We start from the raw sequence: 25,936 nt of genomic DNA, 5'->3' as shown, positions 1-25,936 counted from the left end.
ACTTGAGCGTCAGATATACTCCCATATGGACTACACAGTAATAAGCAGCCCTGGCGTAGGGAAACAACTAAAAGAGTTGACAGGAAACAAGTCACCAAGTCCGGATGGAATCCTAGTTCGTTTGCATTTATGCAAAATACGCAGGTGACTGCTGTATATAAGAAGGGTAAAGGAACGGACCCACAAAATTACAGACCAATATCACTGACATTGGTTATCTGCTGCATCCTTGAACATATTCTCACTTAGAATATAATAAATTTTCGTGAGACTCAGAAGCTGATGTCCTCTAATCAAAAAAATGTTCAAATGTGTGTGAATTCCTAAGGGAACAAACTGCTGATGTCATCGGTCCCTAGACTTACACACTACTTAAATTAACTTATGCTAAGAACAACACACACACCCATGCCCGACGTAGGACTCGAACCTCAGGCGGGAGGGCATTTGAAGTTGACTGGCGAATGATTCTTTTCTCTCCAATATTGGTACATTGGGCGTAAGGACCACGAAGATAAGAGACGAGAAATTAGGGCTCATACGGAGGCATATAGACAGTTGTTTTTCCCTGGCTCTATTTGCGAGTGGAACAGCAAAGCAAATGGCTAGTAGCGGTACGGGAGTACCCTCCGCCACGCATCATACGGTGGCCTGCGTAGTATCCATGAAGATGTAGATATAGATTTCATTACTTAAGCGTATGCGTCATGTGAGAGAAGTGAAAATAAAAGGAGGTGAAAAGGCCAGTTAAAGGGAAGGGTCCCTTGAAATGTGAGCGCAGGAAACACACCTATATGTTGTCTCCATAAGGCGAAGAAATGGCTCCATTTACGATGCCACGTATCAATGAAACGAAACGCCTACGGTGGCGTAAAAACACATTTCGTAACGGCATACACTGCTTTAGTGCCAATAAATTATACATATGTTTACCTTAATTCTTTGTGACTCTTAGTTCTGCTTATTTTATTCCTAATATTCGACACAGAAAAGGCAATACGAATTAACAACATTTATAACAATTAATATTGGCTCTACAGAAGATACGTTGTTAAATAATTTTTCCGCCCATCTCAGTAAAGCACTATTGCATTTCCTACATTTCTCATATATCGAAGCAAAGTGACTTTTTTTGTCCAAAATAATATAATGGAACATTTGTTGTTCAGTTTCACGTATAAACCAATGCCCTTCGAAATGCTGTCGTCATCAACAAAATTCCAGACCTGTAACGTAATTCAGCATTTCCTTGGCATCATCGATACTCTTTCACGTATTCCTTGACAGCTGTGTACAGCAGTCTAGATGCCAAGGCTCCAAAAGCCGCTAAAGACATATGATTAACTTGTCAAGTGAGGTGCGGCTGATCTAGCCGCCACATGGGCCACAAGCGGTCCACAATAGTAGCCGGTCAGGGTAGTCCGAACATTTAGTGTGCGTCACTTTAGTTAGCGAAGAAATGAACCGGCATCGCACCACAAGATTAATTTCAGTTAGTACCGGCAGTGACAGTCGGTATTGTATGAAAGGAGAAGTTTTTCTTTTTGTTGGCATTTGGTCTACATTCGAACCAGCCTTCTCCTAATCCTAGCAATACCAACGCATTTCCACAACACACATCACCAAGGTGGGAGGAAGGTGGTGCTTTATAACAACACTAAAAAGATAAAAAAATAAAACAAAATACGTTAAGCGTTGGTCACTTATATTAAAAACATATTTCTCAAGGAGAAATTGAAATGTTAGTAGGGTCCAGAGCATAAAATATATTTTAGCAGTCTCTTACCAGCATCAACGCACTTCCAGTAACGTAAACTAACATAGATGGAGGGGGTTATGTGTGGGGGGGGGGGGGGGGTACTTTATGCTCACCATAAAAATGTTTAACAATGAAAATTTAGTAAATATTGTCTCCTACTCATCCCATAATTTTTGAAGAGATATTGTTGTGTAAGCAAGGTCTTGAACCTGAAACTACAGATGTGAAATACATTGGGGAAGGTGATATCTACTACTAACAACCAAATTTTTAGATTAAAGTTAACTGAATAAGATGCAAGATGACGTAGGCAAAATTCCTGTTGGCGTTATGAATGGCGGTTAAGTGACTGTAGGCTTTCCCGGCGTAATCATTGAATCAGGTAGAAGTATTCTTTAGAAAACAACAAATATTTTTTCAGAGTTATAAAATACAAAGCAATTGACTAGATTACAACGTTTTAAAAAGTTGGGCATAAAGCTCCTACGGCCCCGCTCCCCACCCCCTTGGTGTTGCGAGGGTTAAGAATCATTTCAATCGAGGTCATAAGTTTCCAGAAATTAGGAAGACCTTCGGTAGCGTCAGGGGAAAGCAACGGTGCTAGAGGAACTCGTCCAGAAGTCCCTGAAAAATCATTATACAAGCGACAAGAGGCGCAGGACCAGGTGAGTCACAGTCTTTACCAGTGCATTAGATACTGCTGCAGTGAAAGCTACGAGAAGGCTGTACACATTCGAGGGAACGCAAGCTTGAGTTTTCTGCCTGTTAGTGAAGAACAAGCTATGTAGAGTTTCTCTAGAAATAGCAACAGGTAACAGTTGTATTTTCTGTGTGTCGGAGTATAGAGAGGAACAAGGGCTGTCTCGCACTTGTCTCCTTTACTGGTTACAGTATTTGATTACGTATTGCCGGAACAAGTACAAGCAGGGCCTCTGATAGTGAAGAGCAGAACTGAGGAACCGGAGTTGCTTGAATGAACCAACGTAGAGAGTGGTTGCATGTAGTCTTCGATGTGTGAAGACATAAAGCTGCCGGCCGGTGTGGCCGAGCGGTTCTAGGCGCTTCAGTACGGAACCGCGCGACCGCTACGGTCGCAGGTTCGAATCCTGCCTGGGGAATGGATGTGTGTGACATCCTTAGGTTAGTTAGGTTTAAGTAGTTCTAAGTTCTAGGGTACTGATGACCTCAGATGTTAAGTCCCATAGTGCTCAGAACCATTTGAACATAAAGCTACTGTAATACAAATATTCGAGCAAGGGTGAACTATTGGGAAATAAAGAGTTTTCAAATTGTATCCTTAATAAAAACGTGGAATACTTGTTGTTGTTGTTGTGGTCTTCAGTCCTGAGACTGGTTTGATGCAGCTCTCCATGCTACTCTATCCTGTGCAAGCTTCTTAATCTCCCAGTATCTACTGCAACCTACATCCTTCTGAATCTGCTTAGTGTATTGATCTCTTGGTCTCCCTCTACGATTTTTACCCTCCACGCTGCCCTCCAATGCTAAATTTGTGATCCCTTGATGCCTCAAAACATGTCCTACTAACCGATCCCTTCTTATAGTCAAGTTGCGCCACAAACTTCTCTTCTCCCCAATCCTATTCAATACCTCCTCATTAGTTATGTGATCTACCCACCTTATCTTCAGCATTCTTCTGTAGCACCACATTTCGAAAGCTTCTATTCTCTTCTTGTCCAAACTGGTTACCGTCCATGTTTCACTTCCATACATGGCTACACTCCATATAAATACTTTCAGAAACGACTTCCTGACACTTAAATCTATACTAGATGTTAACAAATTTCTCTTCTTCAGAAACGATTTCCTTGCCATTGCCAGTCTACATTTTATATCCTCTCTACTTCGACCATCATCAGTTATTTTACTCCCTAAACAGCAAAACTCCTTTACTACTTTGCGTGTCTCATTTCCTAATCTAATCCCCTCAGCATCACCCGATTTAATTTGACTACATTCCATTATCCTCGTTTTGTTTTTGTTGATGTTCATCTTATATCCTCCTTTCAAGACACTGTCCATTCCGTTCAACTGCTCTTCCAAGTCCTTTGCTGTCTCTGACAGAATTACAATGTCATCGGCGAACCTCAAAGTTTTTACTTCTCCTCCATGAATTTTAATACCTACTCCGAATTTTTCTTTTCTTTCCTTTACTGCTTGCTCAATATACGGATTGAATAACATCGGGGAGAGGCTACAACCCTGTCTCACTCCTTTCCCAACCACTGCTTCCCTTTCATGGCGCTCGACTCTTATAACTGCCATCTGGTTTCTGTACAAATTGTAAATAGCCTTTCGCTCCTTGTATTTTACCCCTGCCACCTACAGAATTTGAAAGAGAGTATTCCAGTTAACATTGTCAAAAGCTTTCTCTAAGTCTACAAATGCTAGAAACGTAGGTTTACCTTTTCTTAATCTTTCTTCTAAGATAAGTCGTAAGGTTAGTATTGCCTCACGTGTTCCAACATTTCTACGGAATCCAAACTGATCTTCCCCGAGGTCCGCTTCTACCAGTTTTTCCATTCGTCTGTAAAGAATTCGCATTAGTATTTTGCAGCTGTGACTTATTAAACTGATAGTTCGGTAATTTTCACATCTGTCAACACCTGCGTTCTTTGGGATTGGAATTATTATATTCTTCTTGAAGTCTGTGGGTATTTCGCCTGTCTGATATATCTTGCTTACCAGATGGTAGAGTTTTGTCATGACTGGCTCTCCCAAGGCCATCAGTAGTTCTAATGGAATGTTGTCTACTCCCGGGGCCTTGTTTCGACTCAGGTCTTTCAGTGCTCTGTCAAACTCTTCACGCAGTATCTTATCTCCCATTTCATCTTCATCTACATCCTCTTCCATTTCCATAATATTGTCCTCAAGTACATCGCCCTTGTATAAACCCTCTGTATACTCCTTCCACCTTTCTGCCTTCCCTTCTTTGCTTAGAACTGGGTTGCCATCTTCTACTGTATTTCTTTCCCCCATTCCTGTCAATTGTTCCCTTATACTCTCCCTGAAACTCTCTACAACCTCTGGTTCTTTCAGTTTATCCAGGTCCCATCTCCTTAAATTCCCACCTTTTTGCAGTTTCTTCAGTTTCAATCTGCAGTTCATAACCAATAGATTGTGGTCAGAATCCAAATCTGCCCCTGGAAATGTCTTACAATTTAAAACCTAGTTCCTAAATCTCTGTCTTACCATTATATAATCTATCTGATACCTTTTAGTATCTCCAGGATTCTTCCAGGTATACAACCTTCTTTTATGATTCTTGAACCAAGTGTTACTATGATTAAGTTATGCTCTGTGCAAAATTCTACAAGGCGGCTTCCTCTTTCATTTCTTCCCCCCAATCCATATTCACCTACTATGTTTCCTTCTCTCCCTTTGCCTACTGACGAATTCCAGTCACCCATGACTATTAAATTTTCGTCTCCCTTCACTACCTGAATAATTTCTTTTATCTCGTCATACATTTCATCTATTTCTTCATCATCTGCAGAGCTAGTTGGCATATAAACTTGTACTACTGTAGTAGGCATGGGCTTTCTGTCTATGTTGGCCACAATAATGCGTTCACTATGCTGTTTGTAGTAGCTAACCCGCACTCCTATTTTTTTATTCATTATTAAACCTACTCCTGCATTACCCCTATTTGACTTTGTATTTATAACCCTGTAATCACCTGACCAAAAGTCTTGTTCCTCCTGCCACCGAACTTCACTAATTCCCACTATATCTAACTTTAACCTTTCCATTTCCCTTTTTAAATTTTTTAACCTACCTGCCCGATTAAGGGATCTGACATTCCACGCTCCGATCCGTAGAATGCCAGTTTTCTTTCTCCTGATAACGACGTCCTCTTGCATAGTCCCCGCCCGGAGATCCGAATGGGGGACTATTTTACCTCCGGAATATTTTACCCAAGAGGACGCCATCATCATTTAACCATACAGTAAAGCTGCATACCCTCGGGAAAAATTACGGCTGTAGTTTCCCATTGCTTTCAGCCGTTCGCAGTACCAGCACAGCAAGGCCGTTTTGGTTAATGTTACAAGGTCAGATCAGTCAATCATCCAGACTGTTGTCCATGCAACTACTGAAAAGGCTGCTGCCCCTCTTCAGGAACCACATGTTTGTCTGGCCTCTCAACAGATACCCCTCCGTTGTGGTTGCACCTACGGTACGGCCATCTGTATCGCTGAGGCACGCAAGCCTCCCCACCAACGGCAAGGTCCATGGTTCATGGGTGACTAAAAATGAAGAGAAGGAAATTTAGAGTTTTGTGTCACGTGGACAACAAGATCGGATTATTACAAGGATGGGGAACGAAATATGCCACGCGCGCCATTTCAAAGGAACCATCCCGGCATTTACCGGGAACGCCTTCAGGAAAACCACGGACGAGGTAGATGTAGCACTTTCCACTGACAGTCCATTCAATGGTTTAGATGCTCTCTATACTAATACACTAATTATGTAGGTTGCCTAAACCAGGTTGGTGTAAGGCGAATTTGAACCGTCTTCCTCTCGAATGCGAGAGCAGTGTGCTGACCACTGCCGCACATTGCTCTGTGACTAAAAAAGTTTTTAAGGACACACAGAGCGCGTAGTAGTCGATTACAAGTGATAATAACCTATCATGATGACTGACAACAAACATACTTCTTTTAGATTAATGAGAAAAAATATATACAGCAATAAAAAAACACTGAATTGGCATTGCTAGACTTCTACTTATAGGATGGCTTCAGTTAAGTGCAGGTTGAGGAAAAAGGTAGATGTAGCACTTTCATCTGATAGTCCATTCAATGGTTCAGAAGCTCTCTGTAGTAATACGCTAATTATGTAGGTTGGTTACATTCCCTTAAAAAGACCCAGTTGATTCTGTACGTTGTTCTATTTTCTGATGCAAGGACTGTGCGAGTGCAGCCATAAACTGATATTCTGATTTGTTGAGTCTCTTACACAAAGTGACTTGCTAATGGCTGAGAATAAAGTAAAAGACGATTCATGTGAAGCACTAGGTATAACTCTTGTAGACTTAGCGAAAACAAGGCTGGAGTAATCACAGAGCGCACAGAGGCATTCATCCATTACATCCGCCCGCTACACGCGATTGGGATGGTACGAAACCGTAACATGTACTCTCTCCTGGCGCTGAATGTAGAGAGGCATTTGCGCTTCTTCCAAGAGCAGTCTGATTTTGAGCGTGAGCACTCACGCCTCCTCGTGTTCTTGCTCGAGAGCAGAGCGGTTGCCGCGTGGTGGGAAGTGAGAAAAATGCGCGCTCATCTTGTGCTCGAGAGAACAGGGGGGAAGAGCCAACTGTGTAATAGGGGAAGATCACTTTTGACAGCCGGGACGTGACGTGTGATAACACCAATGGCGAGTCGGCATTGCGTAAAAACAACAATGTATTCTCACTTCAATACGCAGTCAGAGGAATCTTATCATTTTACACAAAAATATAGGTTCGCAAAACGTTTAGTGTCTCGTGAGCCGCTGAATACTTTCAGGAAGATCATTGTCTAGAGGTACTACATATTTTACCACGTCATATAAACGCAAAATGTGAAGGACCTAAACGTGTACAAGAAATTATAAAATTTCAGAGGAAAATCCCTCTGTAGAGAAAGAAGAGGGAGAAAAATGAAGTGAGTGTGCCGTTTGGATTAGCTAAAAGACTGTGCTACTTTTACTAAGGTTCTTGCATCCTTTCACGGCTAGTAATTTAATGAAAGTATACTTTGTAGTTGCAACTGAACATCTGTGTCTACTTTCGGTCGAACAATTTCGTGGGGTGCCGTTATCAAACACGACAGTCATGATCCCTACACATGTTACAGGAGACGACGTTCATGGCCATCAAGCAAAATTGGAAGCTCTCTATGTATTTCATCTGTATATGAGATACAGATTGTTCTTTGCTAAGAACTTTCTCCTCGTGTGACGAGTCCTGAAGATATCCTATTTAAGTGCTGAGCAATACTTACTGTTGGCTGGGCCCATAATACATTTGTGAACAGTGTTGTGAAACAAAATTTTAATCTTAGTGAAATGCTGAATGAGAAATAATGAAAATGAATTTAATTAAATCCGAAAAGAAACTGCTTGTGTACTCATGAAAACAGTTTAACTGAAATTCAATAGTTAAGCACGTTATGAAAGTATCGTGGTATGAAAAGTAATGTCTGACTTGAAATACCCACAAAATAAAATACTACTCAACTCGGAAATAAAAACTGATTAAGATTACCTTCACTGTTCACAGTAAATTAATCCGATTACCTACCACAACACCTGAAAATTCTGACCACGTACTGCTTACTCACAAGAATGGTAAGTGAGTCTGCTCTTAAAGAAAAGTAACTTACCTCTGGATTTGCATGCTGTTTTGTGTCTGGTGTATTGACTTTCTCGAACGCAAATTGAAATGAGCGAATAGAGCAGCTAAGGAAAAATAATCTTCTCACTACTAAATTTTTCTTTGCTTGTCAGAAACAATCTGTGGCAGAGTGTGCCGTAAGACGCAGTGCACCCACGACGAAATATTTATAACTTTACTAATAATGATGGAGGAGGGTTTTACCTTAAAGAAAAGCGTTCTCGAAAAATTGAACTCTGCTTATTGTATATATAAAAAAAAAGACTGTGAAACGTAAGACACTCATTACAAAAAATACGGACATTTAAACCAATTTCGTTATTTGCGACGAAACGAAAACAAATAGATCAGATGAACAATAGTCATGAATATTATTAATTATCTCCATCCATTCTCCATTAATTATCTCCATCCATTCTCCATCCATATAGTCACGAAAATATCTTCACAAATAAGTTTTCGTCTCCATACTAATGTATTCCAGATAATTTCTCTCAGATTCACAAGACAATCACCTTCTCACGTTAAACACATGGTGTTATTCCAGAACAGTGAAGGTGAAATATTTACATGGCAAAAAACAGGATGTAAGTAGGCTGTTTAGGTTTTTATGCTGTAACGCCACGTAGCGCTCTGTATGAAAATCACTGACTGTGCCGTGAGCAGTAGTGATGGGGAGCTCGTGAATGAGTCGTTCAAATGAACGCTTCACTCCAGTGAAGTGTGAACTAACCACTCAATTTCAGTGAACTGGTACTTCAAACTCTTCACAGATAGCACACTCCACACTTTTTTCTAGTTCACTCACTCTCTCCCCTTCTCCCTCTCCCTCTCCCACTACATCGGCGCTACGTCACTCTTTCTCCCTTCACTTCAGTCCTCCCTCTACTGCCTGTCGACGAATCGCGCGGTGTTTGTGGGGAACGATAGGTTTACGAGGGGTTGGGGAGGTGAGGGGCGAGGAGAATGTAGCGTCAGCTGCTTCCTACAGTGCTGACATCATTACCCGTGACTATTTGTGCAGTTAAACATCGCGTCTACGGGTAGCCTACCGTTGGCAGCGCTTGCAGACAAATGAATATTAAAGATACAAATGAAGAGGCTGGCTGTGTGAGCATGCCCAGCCAACATGAAAATAAAAGGTTTGTTAATAATACTGAAAGAGGGATTTTACGTGAAATCGTACCAATGACTACAGGTGACTGTTTACGTTTTGAATCTGGAGGGTTATTATTCTCAACAAAAATAAAATCTACAGGAAAACTTCTGAATAATTACTTAACGTAGATATATAGACTTTGTGACAGTGATAAACATACTCATTCTATTTTGGATTAAGTTTTAAAAGGAACATAAAATTGGACTGCAATTCGTTGGTAGCCCTAGTTTTCAGTCCATGAATACAACAAATAATGTTTAATTTGGCAGATAAAGACTTTTTTGGGCGCTTCATGAGAAAATGTCGAGCAAGATTAAATGTAATACCTTCTTTATATGTGACAGGCTCCTCTGTTTATCTTTCCTTTGTCCCCCTCGACCATGCTCTATTTAAGTTAACTCAGACGCTGTAAGAGCGTAAAACGTTGCGTGCACGTTACTGCATAGTTCGGCTATCTGTTGGTAAAATTATGAAGTATTACGAATCTTTATTGTACGAGCGATGCGAAGCGAGCGCAGCCGCGGCTGAGCGGCGAACTGGGCAACTTCGCCAGGCTTCCGTACTTCATGAATGAACTAGTTCATTTGAACGCTTCACGGCAAAGAGTGAAATGAATGAAGTAGTTCACGGAAATGAACGAGTTCGACACATCTCTAGTGAGCAGTCTGTAGCTGGTTGACATTGTTGGAATATTCGCTATTGTAGTGTTGGGCAGTTGGATGTGAACAGCACGTAGCGTTGCGCAGTTGGAGGTGAGCCGCCAGCAGTGGTGGATGCGGGGAGAGAGATGGCGGAGTTTTGAGAACGGTCGATCTGGACGTGTGTACGCCAGAAAAAGTAAATTTGTAAAGATGGATGTTATGAATTGATAGGTATATATATGACGACTTTTGAACATTATTAAGGTAAATATATAGTTTGTTCTCTATGAAAGTCTTTTATTTGCTAACTATGTCTATCAGTAGTTAGTGCCTTCGGTAGTTAGAATCTTTTGTTTAGCTGGCAGTATTGGCGCTCGCTGTATTGCAGTAGGTCGAGTAACGAGGATTTTTGTGAGGTAAGTGATTCATTAAAGGTATAGGTTACTGTTAGTCTGGATCATTCTTTTGTAGGGATTATTGAAAGTCAGATTGCGTTGCGCTAAAAAAAATATTGTTTGTCAGTTTAGTGATGATCAGAATAAGTAAAGAGAGAAATGTCTGAGATCAGAATAAGTAAAGAGAGAAATGTCTGAGTACGTTCAGTTTTGCTCAGCTGTTTGAAAATCAAACAACGTAAGAGGTTTACCAGCACAGTGATTCTTAAATTTTTCTAAGGGGACGTGTTATAAGGTGAAAATTTTACAAAACGTGTGAAAGGTCGTCGCAAATTCTTTAACGCTCTGTGAAAGTGTAGACATCGGAGGCACACATCTGGATGTGACATCCTTAGCAACTTTGAAAAAATTGTAGAAAATATAGGTTTGCCGTGGAATTTATGTCTATACGGATTCAGCTCTAGTCATGCTGGGGGAAAAATATCAGGACTTGTGCACAACTGAAAGAGAAAATGAAAAAGTTTCCAATATCCAGTTCTACCTCTACATCTACATGATTACTCTGCAATTCACATTTAAGTGCTTGGCAGAGGGTTCATCGAACCACAATTATACTATCTCTCTAACATTCCACTCCCGAGCAGCGTGCGGGAAAAACGAACACTTAAACCATTCTGTTCGATCTCTGATTTCTTTTATTTTATTTTGATCATCATTCCTACCTATGTAGGTTGGGCTCAACAAAATATTTTCGCATTCGGAAGAGAAAGTTGGTGACTGAAATTTCGTAAATAGATCTCGCCGTGACGAATAACGTCTTTGCTTTAATGATTTCCATCCCAACTCGCGTATCACATCTGCCACACACCCTCCCATATTAAGTGATAATACAAAACGAGCTGCCCTTTTTTGCACCCTTTCGATGTCCTCCGTCAATCCCACCTGGTGAGGATCCCACACCGCGCAGCAATATTCTAACAGAGGACGAACGAGTGTAGTGTAATCTGTCTCTTTAGTGGACTTGTTGCATCTTCTAAGTGTCCTGCCAATGAAACGCAACCTTTGGCTCGCCTTCCCCACAATATTATCTATGTGGTCTTTCCAACTGAAGTTCTTCGTAATTTTAACACCCAGGTACTTAGATGAATTGACAACCTTGAGAATTGTACTATTTATCGAGTAATCGAATTCCAACGGATTTCTTTTGGAACTCATGTGGATCACCTCACACTTTTCGTTATTTTAGCGTCAACTGCCATCTGCCACAGCATACAGCAATCTTTTCTAAATCGCTTTGCAACTGATACTGGTCTTCGGATGACCTTACTAGACGGTAAATTACAGCATCATCTGCGAACAACCTAAGAGAACTGCTCAGATTGTCACCCAGGTCATTTATATAGATCAGGAACAGCAGAGGTCCCAGGACGCTTCCCTGGGGAACACCTGATATCACTTCAGTTTTCGTGCTGATCTGCTGCTTGACGTCACTGATCTGTAGGATAATGCGTCAAAGAATAGAAAAACAGTCTTCACTTCTCGAAGCACTTCCCTCAGGATCGATTTCCTATTTTACAGATGTCTCCAAGCGGCTCGTCACCTTACTCCCTGGAACGATGGAGGGGGTACAGTACTCGCTGCTGCGTTTACCACCTGCTCGCGGAGCACGTTTACCGTGAAGCCCTGGCGTCGAGGGACAACAGCGTAGCAGCAGTAGTAGAGGCGAACCCCGTGAGACAAGAGCTACAGGGCGTCTCCAGACAGACCCCCACACGGGAGACACAGGAGCGCCATCACGACGGCGCAGCCGAGGTGCGAACCCGGGACACGAGTTTCAGCGGGCGCATGCAGTCGCCTATGTAATGGGAGATGACTATCGCGGGGCATTACACAAACAGCACGGGAGCGGTCCGGATCGTGCGCCTGCGCAGATAGCATCGGCCCGATCAAGACGTTAGGCGACCCGTGCGCCACGCCGCGGTGATTTATCGGGGTCACGGCCACGCGGGCTCGTTCCCTCGCACCTACACACGCATTATTCAGATGGTGCACAGCGTTGCGATACGTCACGGCCAGCAGATAAATTGCGTGATTTATTGGGTAGCGCGCCGCGCGACCGTTGACCCCAAATGGAGGGGCAGCAGAGGTAGATAGCGCGAGCCAATCTGGAATTGGCGGCGCTGATTGCGGGTTGCCGACTTATATGGAGGACGGCATCTGGGGCTCGAGGTTTTTACACGGTGAGCGGCGTGTCATTGCAATTTATCATTCGCTAAGCGGCCAAATGTACCCATGGCCACCCATGTTAAGCAGCAACTGAAGTTGGTACTGGGTGACGAAACGTAGCACTGGGGTAAAGGAGACCCACAGGGTGTCTCAAACGTTTTGGGCCAATTTGAAACGCGATAGTAGCGCCACAATCCAGTAGATTGAGACTGGGAACCGATGGTCTGAAATGCATATTTATTGTCTTGTAAATAATAGATTTCAGCTATCAGTCGCCCATTTTAAATTTTCTTTTATTGGCAGATCTAGATTTCAGCTAGAAACTAGCCATTCTCAATGCACTATCATTTTTGATCAATGCATGTAATTGAACTGTGGATGAAGCCCGACCAACAGGCATTACATGCATTGATCAAAAATGATAGTTCATTGAAAATGGCTAGTTTCTAGCTGAAATCTACATCTGCCAATAAAAACCGTTAAAAAGGACGACTGATAGCTGAAATCTATTATTTGCAAGTCAATATAACAAAAAAGTGGCTCTGAGCACTATGGGACTTCTGAGGTCATCAGTCCCCTAGAACTTAGAACCACTTAAACCCAGCTAACCTGCGGACATCACACACATCCATGCCCGAGGCAGGATTCGAACCTGCGACCATAGCGGTCGCGCGGTTCCATACTGTATCGCCTGGAACCGCTCGGCCACCCCGGCCGGCTCAATATAACAGTCGCTGAGTGCAACAGTCTTCTGAGTGGAAGGTAACCTGATGCATATTTTTATTGTGTTATGGACATTCTCAGCTTACACCGCATAACAACAAAGCGACGACCGCCAGTCTCAACGCGTCTGCGGCAACAATGCATGCATTTCTGAGCCACTTTCGCAAAGATCCCAGATGTCTGTTGCACTCCTGAATAGGCAGCGAGTGATAAACAGCGTATACTGCTGACCAATAAACGAGTATACTGTACACAACTCAGCTCATAACACGTGTGTCATGTGACGATCGCATGCATCGCACCGGCGCGATAACCTGTGCCGCACGCACACCACTATCACTGGCGTCAGCTGTCCATTGCATCAAATATCTTGTGATGTGTCCGTGGTGAGGTGTATGGTACATGGCGCAAGTCACTCGTCACGGGAGTAGGCAGACGAGCATTAACGTAAGGTGCGGCAGGATGTAGTGTCCGTAAAGCAGCACGAATGTAAAGAGAACGCGTTCGTAACAGGCGTCGTCGTAACTGGAAGAAGCTTATCTCTGTAGGTACCAACTTCAGAGAGGCGGGGCTGTTCATGCTACAGATATACGACCAAGACATCTCCAAACACAAGAGTTTGAGGAGATGGCGTTGGATCGTGTGGCCGACCACCCAGCAATAAGCATTCGCCAACTTGCCCATGAAGCGCACACATCGAAGGATACAGTGTGAAAAGTACTGGTGGAACATGTATTACACGTGCTGGGACCAACGGATTCTGAGCCCCCCATTGACTTCCGTCAAACGATTATCCAGCGCAGTGCTGTGGTGTGGAATTTCGTACTGTTTGCGTTATTAACGGATAAAGTGTCATTCACTCGTGACGGAGTTTTCAACAGCAGCAACAGCCATGTCTGGAGTGAGGACAGTCCCTTCGCCATCCCCTTCGGTGGCTACCAGCAACGATTCTCTGTCAACGTAAGGGCACTCATTGTCCAAGGTCACCTAATAGGACCTCATTTGCTGCCGCCCCCCCCCCCCTCCCCCCGTTTGAGTGATCCACAGTACCTGGATTTCCTGCGAAATGTGCTGCCACAGTTCTTGCAGATTGTACCCCTTGTTGCCCGTGAAAGGATTGGTTTCATCACGACTGTGCACCAGCCTAGTTCGTTGCCTATTTCCTCCAGCACCTCAACAACACGTACCCTTATCGTTGGATTGCAAGGGAAGGCTCTGTCCCATGGCCAGACTTTATCCTCTGCGGTTACGTCAAGACGTTGGTGTATGAAGCCCTGGTAGAAACGGATGAAGACTTACTTTCTCGGGTCCAAGCTGCCTGGTGTTTCCTTGTACAGCGGACACCAAAGGCCTTTGAGAGAATGCGATAGAACTTCTTGCGCCATTGCCATGCATGCATTGAGACTGGCTGTTGTCACTTCAACCAACTACTACGAGTTACGTTCTTGTTATGCGGTGTACGCAGCGTATGCCAATAACACAATTGATTTGCGCTCCGGTCAATGGCTTCCTTTCTGAGTATAACCGGTTGTGGACCCACTATCACCTGATTCAGTTTAACCAAAAAGGTCTGGGACACACCGTTGTTGAGAACGGCAGAGTCGCGTAGCGTTCGTGTTCTAGAGAAGGCGAAGGATTGTTCAGCCATCTCATGTGAAAGGGTTCCATTCCATAGCGTTCAATAGCCGCTTTCCAGGCTATACATGAGAGCTGTGGCTAAATGTGTTTGATCACACAACGAAGGCTTCCACGACCAATTGTCTTAGTTGCTGGCGAGTCATTCGGATTGTATTGTCTTGGTCCCTGAAACTTCTTTGTTCATAACGTTTCGTCCAGAGCTGCGTTGTCTTCTGTTGAGTCTTGCTGACTGAGGTATAGGACGTCGGAGAGCGACATAAATACACGTTCGCTTTTCACGGTATGTGTGTCGCCCTCAGACAGACACAGCATTACATAGCCTCATTATGGTTGGGTCAATACTTTTTCTGCTGTGGTAGCCGCGCAGAGTAGCCGTGTGGTTAGAGGCGCCATGTCACTGACTGCGCGGCCTCTTCCGTCGGAGGTTCGAGTCCTCCCTCTGGCATGGGTGTGTGTGTTGTTCTAAACATAGGTTAGTTTAAGTAGTGTGTAAGGCTAGGGACCGATGACCTCAGGAGTTTGGTCCCTTAGAAATTCACACACACACACACACAGACAGAGAGAGAGAGAGAGAGAGTGAGAGAGAGAGAGACTGCAGTGGTAAATCCATATGTTTCCAGTGCTTGCTTTGCAGATTTCTCTCGGCATGATAGTAATAAACTCAGCAATATTCCACGATAATATGTGGATGAAGGAGTCTTCTGGATTAGCCCGAAACAGTATCGCATTTCCGCTGCTGCCTCGTTACTATAGTGTCTTTGTTAAGGTGGTTTGAGGACTACGGTAATGAAGCATGGTAGGACCGTTACTGTTTACAATATACACTACCGGAAGAGAATTAGTACACCTGCGAAGACGATTTTGATCTGATGACTTTTAATATTTTTTGTGGGATCTAAAATTTAAAAACCTCTCTCACACCGGCCTGATTTAGCTTCACTGATCAGGATAGTAAAAATATGCGTATGTTAAGGGAATTTTCATTCACAAAGCAGGCTTATCACATTCACACAGTTCAATACTGTTCTATCCTGATTAAATTGAGCTTAACTTAAATTCCATAAGGCAGTGAAGCAATTTCGAAGTCTCGGTGCGACGAAAATTGTCAGTCGATCTCCTGGGAACATTTGTAATAATTATTAACTTTCGGTGATCACATGGGGAAGACCGGAGATCTGCTGGTAAGACCGTGTTAGCCTATTTATTTGAAGTAACTGGATATCTTGAGCATACAAAACGGCAGGTTCGTCCAGTGTAAATCAGACGTTCCCCACTGATCCCGTGCAACACAGCGTAGTAAGCAGACACTGTCAATAATAATCAGTTAAATAATACGCGAACACACTTACTTTAGTTTAGTTCATGTATTAAATTCCTTCTCATACCGAATCTCATCAAGATGGCGACTAGCTCAACAATACCTACATATACATCCTCCTTCTTTCACGACTAATCGGCAAACCTTCCTTCATTCTTTTCAGAAGAGAAAACATAGATAGCAGAGAAGCTATTCCATAGAGTAAATGGACGCTCCAAGGAATAATTGGGCTTGAAACTACTTTGCATTGATAATCGGTAAGATAAGAAGAGATATGGTTCAAATGGCTCTGAGCACTATGGGACTCAACTTCGCAGGTCATTAGTCCCCTAGAACTTAGAACTAGTTAAACCTAACTAACCTAAGGACACCACACACATCCATGTACGAGGCAGGATTCGAACCTGCGACCGTAGCGGTCTCGCGGTTCCAGACTGGAGCGCCTAGAACCGCATGGCCACTTCGGCCGGCAAGAAGAGATATTTCGAGATATGTACTGAGTTATATAATTTATAAAATTTCTGAAAATATCTCGGAGTGACCGCTGCAAGAGACATTACAGAATGCATATGCCACCTGGTGGATATTAGACGTACTGGTAATGGGTTCAACGTCGTCCGCTGTTATGGAGCGTAGTGGTGTAGCTACAAGAGCGCCATTTGTGTCTATCCTTTAATAGGGAACGTTCACAGCTACAAGGCTCAGTACGATGCAAACGAGTGAAGCAAGCAGGCAGCCATGCCACTCGTGCTTCCGACAGCTAAGTGATCGAGTTTGAAAAGGGATCAATTGTTGCCTTCCGAGTGGCGGGACGGTTCTTTCGGGGAATTGCCACAGAAGCTGGACGTGCTGTGTCAGCTAAGCAACGATGCTGGCATCAGCGTTCACGTACCCGAACGCAGTGTTCTGGAAATCCGCGCGTGACAAACGTTCGACAGGGTCGTCATAGTGTAAGGATAATAGTAGCAGATCGTACAGCTGCGACAGCACAGATAAAAAAATATGGTTGAAATGACTCTGAGTACTATGGGACTTAGCAGCTGAGGTCACCGGTCCCCTAGAACTTAGAACTACTTAAACCTAACTAACCTAAGGACATCACACACATCCATGCCCGAGGCAGGATTCTAACCTGCGACCTTAGCAGTCGCGCGGTTCCAGATTGAAGCGCCTAGAACCGCTCGGCGACAACGGCCGGCACAGCACAGATAAGAGAGCTTGTGAGCCCAAACGTGTCAGCACAGTGTGTTGCGAAACGGTTATTAGCAGTGAGGCTACGGGCACACACATCTTCCACTCAAGCCTCAGCGCCGAAGTGGACGGCTCGACTGGTAACGTCAGAGGTTGACTCGGAATATGGAATTGGGGGGGGGGGGGGGGGGGGCGGGGCAGTAGTCTATGTTGATGAAAGCAGATTCAACCTGCACGAGAGTGGAATACAGTGGTCGACGACGTTCGTTTTGTTAAAAATGTGGAAGCTGCTGAAAACTGATTCATCACTGGTTTTCACTTTTTCCAATGTCGCCTCGGTTGTGATACGGTGCTGTTCAAGCACTTGCTCCCCCCCCCCCCCCGCCCCGCCCCCTTATTCCCCCCTTACCAAAAAAATGGCTCTGAGCACTATGGGACTTAACATCTACGGTTATCAGTCCCCTAGAACTTAGAACTACTTAAACCTAACTAACCTAAGGACAGCACACAACACCCAGTCATCACGAGGCAGAGAAAATCCCTGACCCCACCGGGAATCGAACCCGGGCGAGGGAAGCGAGAACGCTACCGCACGACCACGATCTGCGGAACCCCCCTTACCCCCCATGCACACTTCTCTTGCCGTTCCCGTTTCCTCACAGAGAGACCGTCTGTCGCTTTGCTTTTGGTCATTCTACTAGTTCGACCACGGTGGAAGCTTCACCGCCACATCACTCTGTCATATACACTGAAGAGCCGAAGAAACTGGTACACCTGCCTAATGTTGTGTATAGCCCCCACAAGTACGCAGAAGTGCCGCAACACGACGTGGCATGGACTCGACTAATGCCTGAAGTGGTGCTGGAGGGAATTGACACCATGAATCCTGCAGGGCTGTCTATATATCCCTAACAGTACGAGCGGGTGCAGATCTCTTCTGAACAGCCCGTTGCAAGGCATCCCAGGTATGCTCAATAACATTCATGTCTGGGGAATTTGGTGGCCGTCGGAAGTGCTTAAACTTAGAAGAGTGTTCCTAGAGCCACTCTGTAGCAATTCTGGACGTGTGGGGTGTCGCATTGTACTGCTGGAATTGCCCAAGTTCGTCGAAATCCATAATTGTCATGAATGGATGCAGGTGATCAAAAAAATGGTTCAAATGGCTCGGAGCACTATGGGACTTAACATCTATGGTCATCAGTCCCCTAGAACTTAGAACTACTTAAACCTAACTAACCTAAGGACATCACACAACACCCAGTCATCACGAGGCAGAGAAAATCCCTGACCCCGCCGGGAATCGAACCCGGGAACCCGGGCGTGGGAAGCGAGAACGCTACCGCACGACCACGAGCTGCGGAACCCCCCTTACCCCCCATGCACACTTCTCTTGCCGTTCCCGTTTCCTCACAGAGAGACCGTCTGTCGCTTTGCTTTTGGTCATTCTACTAGTTCGACCACGCTGGAAGCTTCACCGCCACATCACTCTGTCATATACACTGAAGAGCCGAAGAAACTGGTACACCTGCCTAATGTTGTGTATAGCCCCCACAAGTACGCAGAAGTGCCGCAACACGACGTGGCATGGACTCGACTAATGCCTGAAGTGGTGCTGGAGGGAATTGACACCATGAATCCTGCAGGGCTGTCTATATATCCCTAACAGTACGAGCGGGTGCAGATCTCTTCTGAACAGCCCGTTGCAAGGCATCCCAGGTATGCTCAATAACATTCATGTCTGGGGAATTTGGTGGCCGTCGGAAGTGCTTAAACTTAGAAGAGTGTTCCTAGAGCCACTCTGTAGCAGTTCTGGACGTGTGGGGTGTCGCATTCTACTGCTGGAATTGCCCAAGTTCGTCGAAATCCATAATTGTCATGAATGGATGCAGGTGATCAAAAAAATGGTTCAAATGGCTCTGAGCACTATGGGACTTAACATCTATGGTCATCAGTCCCCTAGAACTTAGAACTACTTAAACCTAACTAACCTAAGGACATCACACAACACCCAGTCATCACGAGGCAGAGAAAATCCCTGACCCCGCCGGGAATCGAACCCGGGAACCCGGGCGTGGGAAGCGAGAACGCTACCGCACGACCACGAGCTGCGGAACCCCCCTTACCCCCCATGCACACTTCTCTTGCCGTTCCCGTTTCCTCACAGAGAGACCGTCTGTCGCTTTGCTTTTGGTCATTCTACTAGTTCGACCACGCTGGAAGCTTCACCGCCACATCACTCTGTCATATACACTGAAGAGCCGAAGAAACTGGTACACCTGCCTAATGTTGTGTATAGCCCCCACAAGTACGCAGAAGTGCCGCAACACGACGTGGCATGGACTCGACTAATGCCTGAAGTGGTGCTGGAGGGAATTGACACCATGAATCCAGCAGGGCTGTCTATAAATCCCTAACAGTACGAGCGGGTGCAGATCTCTTCTGAACAGCCCGTTGCAAGGCATCCCAGGTATGCTCAATAACATTCATGTCTGGGGAATTTGGTGGCTGTCGGAAGTGTTTAAACTTAGAAGAGTGTTCCTAGAGCCACTCTGTAGCAATTCTGGACGTGTGGGGTGTCGCATTGTACTGCTGGAATTGCCCAAGTTCGTCGAAATACATAATTGTCATGAATGGATGCAGGTGATCAGACAGGATGCTTACGCACATGTTACCTGTCTCAGTCGTATCTAGACGTATAAGGGGTCTCATATCACTCCAACTGTATACGCCCCACATCATGAAAGAGCTTCCACGAGCTTGAACAGTACCCTGCTGACATGCAGGATCCATGGATTGATGAGGTTGTCTCCATACTCGCACACGTGCATCCGCTCAATGCAATTCGAAACGAGACTCGTCCGACCAGGCATCATGTTTCCAGTCATCAACAGTTGAATGTCGGTGTTGACGCGCCCAGGCGAAGCGTAAAGCTTTGTGTTGTGCAGTCATCAAGGGTACACTAGTGGGCCTTTGACTCCGAAAGCCCTTGTCGATGATGTTTTGTCGAATGGTTCACACGCTGACACTTGTTGATGTTCCAGCAATGAAATCTGCAGCAATTTGCGGAAAAGTTGCACTTCTGTCACGTTGAACGATTGTCTTCAGTCGTCGTTGGTCCCATTCTTGCAGGATCTTTTTCCGGCAGCAGCGATGTCGATGATTTGATATTTTACCATATTCCTGATATTCGCGGTAGACTCGTGAAATGTTCGTACGGGGAAATCCCCACTTCATCGCTACTTCGGAAATGCAGTGTCCCATTGCTCGTGCGCCGACTACAACACTACGTGCAAAACTTAAATGTTAATAACGTGCCATTGTAGCAACAGCAACCGATCTTGCAACTGCACCACACGCTTGTTATCTTATATAGGCACATATATAGACGCATGTGTATACCAGTTTCTTTGGGGCTTCAGTGTAACTGTACCCTGCACCCGTACACCTCCACCAATTCAACTTGGATTGTTGTTGCGTTGTTTTCCTTTAAACGCAGAAAACGAGTTATCGCACCTTCCTACACTTTATCAATGTGCTCCATCTTTTACTTTTGGTTCCGCTAGTGGCTTGCTTCGGTTCCTTGGTGCGGGTATGTCAGCGTGTACCAGGACTGCAGATATCAACAGCGGCTGGACAAAAACATGGAACCAACGCGAAAGATTCATGTTTGAACTTAAATGCAGGTTCTGGACAACTCTCCAGGTTGAGCTGTTGTATTTGATGACGAACGCCACCTGTGCAACGTCCTCAATACGTTGCGAGTGTCAGTCGTGGACAGAACAGTGTACTGTGTGATTGCGAGTGCATTACATCACAGCTAAGTGAATTCGAATTTGGGCAAGTTGTTGGCACCCGTATGATGAGTGCTTCCGTAATCAACGGAGCCTAAGGAGCGAGCGCCTGTAACAGGAAAATGTGGGCCGGAGCCATAAAACATGAATTATTGTAAGATTCATTATTTAAAGTCTTCTTCTACATCTACATCTACACTCCGCAAGCCACCTGACGTTGTGTGGCGGAGGGTACCTTGAGTAACTCTATCGGTTCTCCCTTCTATTCCAGTCTCGTATTGTTCGTTGAAAGAACATTGTCAGTATGCCTATGTGTGGGCTCTGATCTCTCTGATTTTATCCTCATGGTCTCTTCGCGAGTCATACGTAGGAGGGAGCAATATACTGCTTGACTCCTCGGTGAAGGTATGTTTTGGAAACTTCAACAAAAGCCCGCACCGAGCTACTGAGCGTCTCTCTTGCAGAGTATTCCACTGGAGTTTACCTGTCATCTCCGTAACGCTTTCGCGTTTACTAAATGATCCTGTCACGAAGCGCGCTGCTCTCCGTTGGATCTTCTCTATCTCTTCTATCAACCCTGTCTGGTAAGGATCCCACACCGGTGAGCAGTATACAAGCAGTGGGCGAACAAGTGTACCGTAACGTACTCCCTTTATTTTAGTTACTTGCATTTCCTTAGGATTCTTCCAATGAATCTCAGTCTAGCATCTGCTTCAAATGGCTCTGAGCACTATGGGACTTAACTTCTGAGGTCATCAATCCCCTAGAACAGAACTACTCAAACCTAACTAACCTAAGGACATCACACACATCAATGCCCGAGGCAGGATTCGAACCTGCAACCGTAGCGATCGCGCGGTTCGAGACTGTAGCGCCTAGAACCGCTCGGCCACTCCGGTCGGCTGCATCTGCTTCACCGACGATCAACTTTATATAATCATTCCATTTTAAATCACTACTAATGACTACTCCCCGATAATTTATGGAATTAAGTGCTCCAGTTGCTGATCTGCTATATTGTAGCTAAATGTATTCGCAGCACATTACACTGGTCTACATTGAGATTCAATTGGCATTTCCTGCACCATGCGTCAATTAGTTGCAGGTCCTCCTGCAATTCAGTTCAATTTTCCATTGTTACAACCTCTCGATATACTACAGCATTATCCGCAAAAAACCTCAGTGAACTTCCGATATTATCCACAAGGTCATTTACATATACTGTGAATAGCAACGATCCTACGACACTCCCCTGCGGCACACCCCATTGAGAATGACATGCTGTGTTCAGTCAGGACATGAACGTCCTCCAGGAACTGCATCGCTAGTGTATATGATAGAATCTATGTAAGGTGCGTAAATCAACCTTCTTTTTTTTCCGTGCTCTGGAATGGACGCGCAGAGAAGTAGGTTGTGTATTTAATTTTGTAATATAACTAATCGAAATTCCGTTTGTCTCTTTCTTTCCTATAACCGTCATGATCATGTCCTATTAATTGCGAACCACTTATGCGAACCATTTATATGTTTGGCAACAGCCTTCCCGCAGTGGATACACCGGTTCCCGTCAGATCACCGAAGTTAAGGGCTGTTGGGTGTGCCCAGCACTTGGATGGGTGACCATCCAGGCCGCCATGTGTTGTTGCCATTTTTCGGGGTGCACTCTCCCTCGTGATGCCAACTGAGGAACTACTAGACCGAATAGTAGCGGCTCCGGTCCAAGAAAACCATCATAACGATCGGGAGAGCGGTGTACTGACCACACGCCCCTCCTATCCGCCTCCGCAGCTGAGTATGACACGGTGGTCGGATGGTTCCGATAGGCCACTTGTGGCCAGGAGTCGTAGTGATTTTTACATGTTTACAGTTAAGTCGTTGGAAATGATCTGTCTCGTGCTGCAGTGATGGCATACCGTTAGAGCGCTATCGAATGTGCGTTTACATTTTCAGAAATCGAGCCTGTATTCTAATTTTCTTTCACTAAGTCCGATTATCATCGATATTGTCATTCAAATCATTTATTTACTTGCAATGTAATATTGTTACGGTCCTGCGTCACCAAGCTTTTCCGCTTCTCACCGAAGACTTCTAAGCCTGACTTTTACAAGAGTTTGATTTAACAGGTAACGGAATTCTATTCGAGACAGCGTACTCTGCTATCATCAATGTGATGTCTCCCAACTCTCGAGCAACATTCAAAAAATCGCATCACTTTATTTTATGAGAGGACACCTTTAAATGTTTTGTACACATTGGAAGTAAGCTTTACTGTCATGGCATAGTTGTAACTTTTCTGGTATTTGTTATATGTACAAAAAATGTCGGTGGAGTGGAAAATACCTAAGCAGCAGAACAACAACCTGAATAGCAAGGAAGCTATAAGACAACGCATTGGAAATCTAAAACTTAGTCGTTGACATATATCGGGCTACAATATTAGCGAAACAGATTTTTTTTTAAATATGGGGTGGTACCGGAAAACTCCCCAACTATGTGATAGGCTCCCGACTATGTGGCACTCTCGGCACGGTTTTTACAAACAGAGCTCTCTAGCGGCTGTGTTGGTCAGGTGAGGTTCCGGAAAAAAAAATCAGGAAGTGGCAGCAAATCATTCCACATGGTGCCTATCCCAACCATAAATTTCTACAAGTTTACAAAATCCATTGTGAGTTGTTCGTGTGTTAACATTATTGATATAGTCTCTCCTGACTTCGCTATTCCAAGTGTCCTGAGAAATCTGTCAAGTTTGTATGTTCATCACAAAAATGTCAACTACAGAATGCGACCTTTGGGAGGTTGAATTGTTTCTCCGTTCATGTTTTGTGGCCGTTTAAATGAAAAATTGAAGTTAGGTACCCTTCGAGTTGACACCGGGTTTTTATTCTTCGACATTTAAGAAATGTATTTTCGTGTTCACTGTTACAAAAATGGCTTCTGGCGTGTAGCGAGTAGTAGAAATATGGGAAGCCGGCCGTTATTGATCGAAATTTTTCAAAAGATCATGAATGACGTGAAGGATAGAAGCACCGCAGCTCTTCAGCCTAATAAAAGACACGGTTCACGCCTGCCATAACACCAAAACTCTGTGGATGATTATACATTTTCTACGTGTTTTACGAAGATTGTTTTATTAATTGTGCTGAATATTATTCTTGTTGATATGTTGTCGAGTTCCAAATACTATTTGTGATTTACGAAAATGAATACGCATGAAATGTCAACATTTTCTAAGTAGACACGCTAGCCTAGTCAGAGAAAAGCTATTGTCAAAGAGTATAATAAATTGTATACGCATTATCGCTGGGCGTGCGAGCGCGCCAAAAAAGTAACAGTTCGGAGTCGCGAGAAGACTGTTGTTGTCGTTGAAAGTTTGTATACACCGGTGTGGCTATGCAAAAGTGCCGAGATAAAATGTCTGTATCCGAAGTGCGGAGCAGTGAGAACTGAAATGGTTGTTTTGGGGGTGTTTAATATGGGCAAGCCATGTGTATGGGGTTTATTGGAGACAGTACAAATGCAGCAAGAGTAATTCACATAAGATGAAGAGTACTGTGGGCCCCTGTTATTGGCTATGGTGTGTCAAGAAGAACAACCTGTGCCCTATTTGACCGCCAAATGAAGCCGCTTGACAAACCAACAGCATCATGAAGTGAAGTAAGATCTAGACTTTTTTTAACCATAAGTATAATAGGCTGACCAGCATAGTTAGAAATTTATTGCTTAAATAACATTGTTTTCGTGCATATTGCCATGTAAATAATTTGCCTAAGTCGTTATCTAAGTAGTATCCACCCTATCCCTTTTTACGAACTGAGATAACCAGAAAATGAAATGAAAATGAAGTGAACATTAAATTACTAGATTATCAAAACCTAATGTTTCCAACATTTGGACAATTACGTAATAATGAAATCTTTGGCTTTAATATGAATAATGTCAGAAATAGAATGATTCAAAAGCCAGTGTTAATTCATTTGTTAAAAATAGAAAATTTTCATAGTAAAAAGTTGGCAATAAAAATTTACGTAACTTTGACACTGAATTTCACTGTCAAAGCACAGTTTTTAATTTTTATACCTTGTGGCATAATTTATAACTTTTATTACAAAGAAATATCAGAGTAACTGCTAGATAAATTACAGTCCTTACCAATGAGTAAATTCAAACAATCTTTCTGCTTCCTACAATTACGACAGTCAGTATTACGGTGAGTAACGTAACAAAAAGTTTCTGTCCACAGCCAGTAAACAATCTTACTTTAATTGATCTTTGAAAATTAATATAATATGTTGTATATGTTCGCTATTTGATTATTATCTGACTACTGTGACATGTGTGGTGTGAAGTAATTGAAAGTGTGTGTTAGGTACTGTTCCTATGTAATGACGCCAGTAATTATTCTTACGTAAGATTGCTTAGGAGTATAAAGTTCGGTTTCAATTTCATTATTCTTGTTCCGGAGAGGAACTGGAGCCATTGGTTAGTTTCATTAATGACGTAATAAGAAACCCCTTTTTTACAAATTTTCCACTAACTACTGGCAATTAAAAATTAGTTTACGTAATGAAAATATATAAAGTTAACCTAATTGCGTTTGGTAAACGTCATTACTAAAGTACTGAGCAGAGGCGGTTCGGGTATAACTTCATCTACTTCTCTCGGTTTTACAGTATTCTTCGGAGTAGGTGCCTTTTC

The 25,936-nt window shown here is 43.8% G+C and overlaps 1 pseudogene; it reads left to right on the top strand.

Annotated features, from left to right (window-relative positions):
* The first annotated feature begins 22,771 nt into the window (after nt 1–22,771).
* Nucleotides 22,772–22,889, top strand: LOC126191917 (5S ribosomal RNA; annotated as a pseudogene).
* The last annotated feature ends 3,047 nt before the right edge of the window (nt 22,890–25,936 follow it).

Source organism: Schistocerca nitens, chromosome 6, assembly GCF_023898315.1.
Source record: "Schistocerca nitens isolate TAMUIC-IGC-003100 chromosome 6, iqSchNite1.1, whole genome shotgun sequence".
Classification (NCBI taxonomy): Eukaryota; Metazoa; Arthropoda; class Insecta; order Orthoptera; family Acrididae; genus Schistocerca; species Schistocerca nitens.
Note: the sequence above shows the minus strand (reverse complement) of the source record. Positions and strands in the feature narration are given on the sequence as shown.